Source organism: Nannobrachium achirus (genome assembly GCF_963921795.1).
Source record: "Nannobrachium achirus genome assembly, chromosome: 23".
In the NCBI taxonomy this organism is placed as follows: Eukaryota; Metazoa; Chordata; class Actinopteri; order Myctophiformes; family Myctophidae; genus Nannobrachium; species Nannobrachium achirus.
Genome location: NC_137830.1, coordinates 2,036,245 through 2,043,744, shown reverse-complemented (window position 1 = coordinate 2,043,744; position 7,500 = coordinate 2,036,245). Strand labels below are relative to the sequence as shown.

General features: G+C 45.4%; 1 pseudogene across 1 annotated transcript in view; it reads left to right on the top strand.

Moving 5' to 3' along the window:
* LOC308308487 (L-serine dehydratase/L-threonine deaminase-like) overlaps nt 1-7,500 on the top strand; it is a 17,032-nt pseudogene that overhangs the window by 8,452 nt on the left and 1,080 nt on the right. Inside the window, exons 6-8 of the transcript XR_013963386.1 lie at nt 4,647-4,777; nt 5,377-5,463; nt 6,394-6,449. The product of XR_013963386.1 is annotated as an L-serine dehydratase/L-threonine deaminase-like (transcript). The remainder of the gene's footprint in view (nt 1-4,646; nt 4,778-5,376; nt 5,464-6,393; nt 6,450-7,500) is intronic.

The following is a 7,500-nucleotide window of genomic DNA, read 5'->3' as shown; positions in this document are numbered from 1 at the left end:
GTTTTGTTTTTTGTGTTTTTTTGTTGTTTGTTTGTTTTGTCTGAACTTTGATTTTATTGTATTGTATATGTTTTTTTGTATGTCTAAAAAAAAGAAAATAAACATATGTACCTCATATATGTACATATGTACATCTGTACCTCATGTCAGGTAGAGTTCTGAAATTCTGCCCCAACCCGACCCGACATTTAGGGTAGGGTAGCGCCTAAAATGTATGCTAATTAGTCGGGCCGGGTAGGGCCTCGGGCTCAATGAAAAAAGAAAAAATGTGTTTTTATTATTTTATTCAGGGCCCAGTTAGGGCCAAGCCTTAATTTTCAATTTTCATGTTCCCAAGGTGGAGGGATGGGCCCTAATTATTTTATACTTTAGCTATTGAAAAATAGCAGATATACAAGCTCACAGTGTGGCACCGAGTGCAGCGATGCGAGCTTGTAGATTTGCTATTTTTGAAAAGTCATGAAAATGTGTGCAAGTCTTTGAATATAGGAGATAGTTTTCGCTTCTGGGGGGTCCCTGGAACTAGATATTTTGAGATGGGGGTCCGTGGCCAAATACATATCATTTTGGGGGTCCTTGACATGAAAAGGTTTGAGCACCACTGACTGACATAGAAACATGGGTATTTCAAAAAAATCTAAGAAGGATTTAGAAGCCATTTATAGAATCGGGTCAAATATATTCAAAGACTTGCGCCCATTTTAAAGATTTTTCAAAAATAGCAGATCTACAAGCTCTAGCATATTTCTGCTATTTTTCAATAGTTAAAGCACAAAATAATGCGTTCCCAGTCTAAATGGGTTAAACCCCCTCCCCCTATGAAGAACATTCATGGGGGGCCCGCAGTGAATTCTTGTTCCCAGGGCCCAGAATGTGGTGTGACACCTCTGCCTAATGTGGAGCAGATTAATATGCAATCATGTGTTTGCATCCATCCATCCAACCATCCATCCATCCATCCATCCATCCATCCAACCATCCATCCATCCATCCATCCATCCAACCATCCAACCATCCATCCATCCAACCATCCATCCATCCATCCATCCATCCATCCATCCATCCAACCATCCATCCATCCATCCATCCATCCATCCATCCATCCATCCATCCATCCATCCAACCATCCATCCATCCAACCATCCAACCATCCATCCATCCATCCAACCATCCATCCATCCATCCAACCATCCATCCATCCATCCATCCATCCATCCATCCAACCATCCATCCATCCATCCAACCTGTCTACCAGTTCTGTGCCTCAACAGTCAAAACAACAGCTGTTGTCAACTGGACAATCACTGTAAGATAAATGGTGAATGGTGCATTTATATAGCCTTTATCCAAGGCGCTTTACATAGATTGTGCATTACATTCACCCATTCACACACACATTCATACACCGATGGCAGAGGAAACCATGCAAGGCACCAACCTGCTCACCGGGAGCAATTAGGGGTTCAGAGTCTTGCTCAAGGACTCTTCCACACTAACTCTGGGGGAGCCCGGGATCGAACCGGGAACCCTCCGCGTTCCAATGGTAATAATAATAATAATAATAATAATTTTTATTTGTAATGCACTTTACATTTGACAGCAAATCTCAAAGTGCTACAGTACAGGAAAAAAATAAAAACATAAAACATTTGCAAAAAGCAATCAAAGTAATTTAAAACAAGTTAAAAACGGCAGGGTTTAAAGACCTAAAAGCTTAGCTAACCGAAAGCTTTGTTAACTTTTTCCCTGCCAGATGTTGTTATTTATTATTGGGTTTTGTGCCAGCAAAAGCACCTTACCTTTGCGATGATATAGACAAAGATGTATTCATTTTTTTGTAAATTTTCTCCACACTTTGTAAGCCGCGCCAGAACCCCCTGAACAGAGGTACAGCCGTGCAATCTGCGCTTTATTTATCAACATGTTTTAAAAAAACAAAGCCCACATGATAACAACACGTAATGGAGTGCTCGGTACAGCGTGTATATTCTTCCTGCAGAGGTCGACGTTCTTACTTTGAGGACGCGGCGGGGAGATCTCCATTCGTTTCCGTGCGGCGAAGCAGGGAAAAGATCGATAGGGAAGCGGTGCCCGAGCGTGATTGAGTCCGCGATCCACGTACAGAGACCTAGACGCTTGTAATCCAGCCATGTTGTTTGTGCTTCTTGTTGATTTTCTACTCCATGGAGTGAAGGAGTGGCTTCTGAGCCAACCATGCAGCTAGAATGTAAGTGAACGGCGCGGCCTGCTGGATGCTACGAGTAGCACACCCACTTCCAGAAAAGGAGTGAGGAGGATGTTAACCATTTCAGATGGCTCCAAAAAGACACAGAGAAGAATGGCCGATCGTTTTTTTTTTGATAATTATCATTTATATCAAAAGTCCGGGAATGTACGGGCGGCGCATTGGGTGGTCCGGACAAGTACGGGCAAGTACGGCCCGGCTTACAAAGTGTTAAAGAGGTGTACCGTGGCTCTACCAGCAGTAGGGGGCAGCCTCATGCAAGAATTAATGTGAAAATGGTCTCAGATAGGCTCTCGAGGAAATCACAATGGAAGTGTTTTGTTCCTCCATTGATGCTAACGTCCAGTGGGATTTTGAGAGTACTTTTACGGGAGCTGTTTCAACGGTACACACCCGCGCGACCCCTCATCAGGTTACAGACATCAAACCAAGGTACAAAAGAACAAGCCAAAGAACGTACAATTGGCGTTCCGCCGCCGTCAAAAATGGGCCGAACGGGAACGTTCAAAGCGTTGATAGAGAAAGGAAAGTCTTTAGTCCTCTTTTAAAAACATCAACAGACTGAGGAGCTCTTAGGTGGTCTGGGAGTGAGTTCCACAGCAGGGGGGGGGGCGGCTGCGTAGAACGCTCTGTCTCCCATGGTGCGGAGCTTGGTGTGCCGTTCCTTTAGGCGGTTTGTGTTGCCAGAGCGGAGGCTGCGGGTTGAGGGCTGTGGCCATAGAGTATATATAAAATAGAGAGCGGACGAGCCCCGCCCCCACTATCATTTCAATGCAAGTGCTCAGTGGCGTTTTGAAGCAACGCTAACGTGCTAGCATGTAGCTAATCCAGGTGCATTCTGGGGGAAATTGGCCACTATTTAGAGACCACAAATGACGTCACGCTGCTCTCCGCTCAGAGGAAGGATTGTCTGGAGTGGAGGGGGCGGGGCCAAAATGCGCGTTTAGGCTGCAGTTCCAACTTTGGCCACCATCGGGGTTGCTTCAAATCTAGCCCTGGGTTCTGGGGGCTTGGCTGTGGCTCCAGCAGTTCCTTGAGGTAGGGGGGGGCATTGCCGTAGATGCATTGGTGGGTTAGCAGGGTGATTTTATATTCAGTCCGGGAGGCGATGGGAAGCCAGTGCAGGGAGTGGAGGATGGGAGTGATGTGATCATATTTGCGCCTTCTCATCAGGACCCTAGCAGCTGTTCTGGATGTATTGGAGCTTTTGAAGGCTCTTGCTAGGGGTGGTTTCTCTACCCCTGAGCCACTGCCACCCCCATAAGATGTTTATATAACACATTTACAAAGCGCACTTATGTACACGCACGTCGATTGTGGGTGCTATGGGCCAATGAAACTAATATGAAGAGAGACAAGGATTGACTTCATCAGGTCAGTATGCTGAGAGATTAAACTAATATGAAGAGAGACAAGGATTGACTTCATCAGGTCAGTATGCTGACCAGATGAAGATCCTGTGAGATTAGAATGTCACAAATAAAGTCAAATCCTTTACATGGAAAATGGTGTGCAGGCTCTACCTCTCTTAAAGATGTGTTTTTTTAGGGGGCTTGTATGCCTTTATTGATAGGACAGTAGACTGACAGGAAATGTGGGGAGAGATGGGGAGTGACACGCGGGAAATGTTATCTGGATCGGGAATCGAACCGGCAACGCCGCCAGGCACCCATGCCTATGTGGCAAGTGGTATGTGCCTGGACCAGTAGGCCAGCGGGCGCCCCAGGTTCTCCCTCTCATAAGCCCATTTTCCACAGGCCCAACACCACACCACTCCACACCACACCGCCCACTTGTGCCAGGTTTTCCACTACAAGGACCTGGGTAGAGTGGTGTGAAAGTGGTACTAAACGTGGTACTAAAAAGTATCCACTCTAGAGTAGGTCTGAGCTAGGCCAAACAGGGCCAAACACTTCATAATGACTGATCACTCACTGACTTTTCATTTAGACCACCAGGATATAGTTGTAATACATGATAATAGATTCTATTGTGTTATAACCACTATTATAATCTATTATAGTGTATTATAATTCTCATAGTAATACATTAATACTTTATAGTGTATTATAATTTAGGATAGTTGTAATACTAATTTATATTGTATTATAATCACAGTTAAAAGGGTCATTTTGTTTCTTACCGGTAGGGGTACTTTTGTGTAATGGAAAATGTAGATATTTTTACGTGGTGCGGTGTGGTGTGGTGTAGTGTGGTGTGGTGTGGTGCTAAAGCTGCAGTCGAAAAGGGGCTTTATTTACCGTATACTGTATAACACATTTAAACAAGTTACTGACTGTCCTGTCCCATCATCTGTCCTCTGTCCCCGTCCTCTCTCTCTCTCTCTCTCTCTCTCTCTCTCTCTCTCTCTCTCTCTCTCTCTCTCTCTCTCTGTACACAGTGAGGCCAAGTGTCTCGGAGCAAAGACGGTTTGCACAAAGGCTTTTGAATACAGCCAGTGTGACGAGCTGAGCATTCTGTCGGAGGTGGTGACTGATCAAGATGCTCTGCTGGCAGTGGAGACCTTCCTGGGTGGGTCAACCCCCCCCCCCCCATCTTACATCTGACTAGGTTTGGGATCTGGAATTGTAGGAACGTGTGTTTCAGGCACGTGCACACATCGACATCAGAGGGGGGCTTGAGCCCCCGCCCTTTTATCCGCCTGTAAAAAGTGCCCTCTCCAGACAGACCATGAATGCAGACAGTTTTTACCATGGTGAAAGAAACGCAAACACCCTCTTTACATGCCATACCTGAAGGCAGCATTAAAGAGAATTGCCTTGTGCAAACTCTCCTGAACTTGAATGCAGCATCTTATGTTGAAAGAATTGCCCTCTCTGTGTAGAAAATCATGCCGTTACGCCACATCTCCAGAATTGATAATGGTTAGTTCAGTGAAAGCAGCAAAAATAACAGACCTCCCAGCTCACAACGCGTCACAGGGTGAGCTTGGAGGTCTGCTATTTTTGATCTTTTCACCAAAAAGCCCTTTTAGAAATATCAGCCCCTATCTCTCTATCATTCTCTGCATGTCCCTGGTATGTTTAAATGCATGAATTATCATAATGTTTTGTGTGTGTGTGTGTGTGTGTGTGTGTGTGTGTGTGTGCGTGCGTGATCTTTTTCCCCAGATGAGGAGCGTGTGTTGGTAGAAATGGCGTGCGGGGCGGCGCTAGCAGCTGTATACAGCGGGGTCATCTGTAGCCTACAGGAGAGAGGTAACTACCAATCCAGGGTTCCCCAATTAGTTTTCCCCAAGGGCCAAATCATGTCTAGGGTACCAAGCCGAGGGCCACAACATTGAATCATGTCTAATTGAAACATGTCTAGGGTACCAAGCCGAGGGTCACAACATTGAATCATGTCTAATTGAAACATGTCTAGGGTACCAAGCCGAGGGTCACAGCATTGAATCATGTCTAGGGTACCAAGCCGAGGGCCACAGCATTGAATCATGTCTAGGGTACCAAGCCGAGGGCCACAACATTGAATCATGTCTAGGGTACCAAGCCGAGGGCCACAACATTGAATCATGTCTAGGGTACCAAGCCGAGGGCCACAACATTGAATCATATCTAGGGTACCAAGCCGAGGGCCACAACATTGAATCATGTCTAGGGTACCAAGCCGAGGGCCACAACATTGCAGGGGGCGACGGTGGCGTTCCCGCTACTCCAGCGGCAGTTCAGATATCGTCGTTGTCGTGGTGAAAACCTTGTATGTCCAAAACCGTTCATTTTGCATTCATCATTTTAAAAATGATTGAAACTAGTGAAAACAGCCGATGTACAAGCACACAACGCCTCGCACCGCGAGGCGTTGTGAGCGTTGTGAGCGAAAACGTAATCCATAGAATAATCACCATCAAAGTGTCAAGTGCTCGTTAGTGATCTCTCTTATAAAGGAAAGCATCAGAGACTGCTACCTGTTTGATGCCTGTCATAGAGCGGAGGTGGAAGGGGGAATGTCCAAAATAGATTAGCCAGGGTTACTGTGGTTAACATTATTATACATTTTTCCTGCTATCAAGTTTTAATATCGTATAGATGTGAATTTAATTTGTTAAAATTTTGCAGAGATATAAATCATTTCTTGTTTATCTGTTTTAATTCCCCCCCCCCCCCCCCCCCCCCCCCCCCTCTCTCCAGGACGACTTCAAACTCCACTGGGCCCCCTGGTGGTGATAGTGTGCAGTGGCAGCAGCGTCAACAAACAACCGCTAATACATCTCAGGCTGCACTCACACTGGAACGCACTGTGTTCATCAAAGTTATGTGTTCAGTCAAAGTCTCTTCCAAAAAATAATACATTTCCCACAATGCTTTCCGGACGTGGGCGGTTCCGCTTGAGGAGGAACCAGATATGGTATTTGGCCATGTAGTTCTTTTGGAGTTGTCATCGGGTGAAGGCAGAGTACCTTTTACTCAATACATTTTGAATTCCATTTTTTCCACCACTGTATAAAGCTTACATTTTATTATGAATCATGTTATTATTAATCAATTGCATCTGTGTAGGCATCACTGTCACTATGTATGACATGCAAAGAAATATTTGTGATATTCATTGTTATTTTCAAATGTTTTACTGTGAAACACACTTAACTTTAATTTATTTATAATATTTTTCGTTCTGAAATGGAGGTTTCATGTCACTGCAGTGCAGACAGGCTCTGCTGCTGTGGATTACAAACTACAAGTGAACACAGCTGTGTGGGATTGCATCATGGCCTTTCTTCCCTATTGGTTGGCAGTTGAACCCTGCCCCATACCCGAGGGAAGTAGGGGTGCTGGAGGTGCGGCCGCACCCCCTCCCCCACGTCCCACCCGCACCCCCCACCGCACCCCCCTAAAGGGGGGTTGGGGGAAAAATATTGCTGATCGGCAAGTAGAGGCTCTGACATCAGTGGCGTGAAGTAGGAGCTATTGGCTACTTCTATTTCCAGTACAATTTCAAAATAAACATGTGTTGAATGATCGATTGTATAGACAAAAAAAAAAAGAAAGGCTCTTGTTTTGAAATGCTTCTGGGCACTGTCTAGAGAGGAAATGGCTTTCAAAGGACTTCCCTTTTAACTTGTCTGAGCGTCTGTCTCTCCGTGCGTAACATATGCGTCATGGACTCGGGTGAATTATAACAATACGGGCATAAAGGAATATACAGAACACCAAGACAACACAACCTAGGCTATGAAGGCATTAAACATCGCCCTCTGCTAGCCCTGGCGTCCTCACTGGTGAGTCGTGACTATAGAC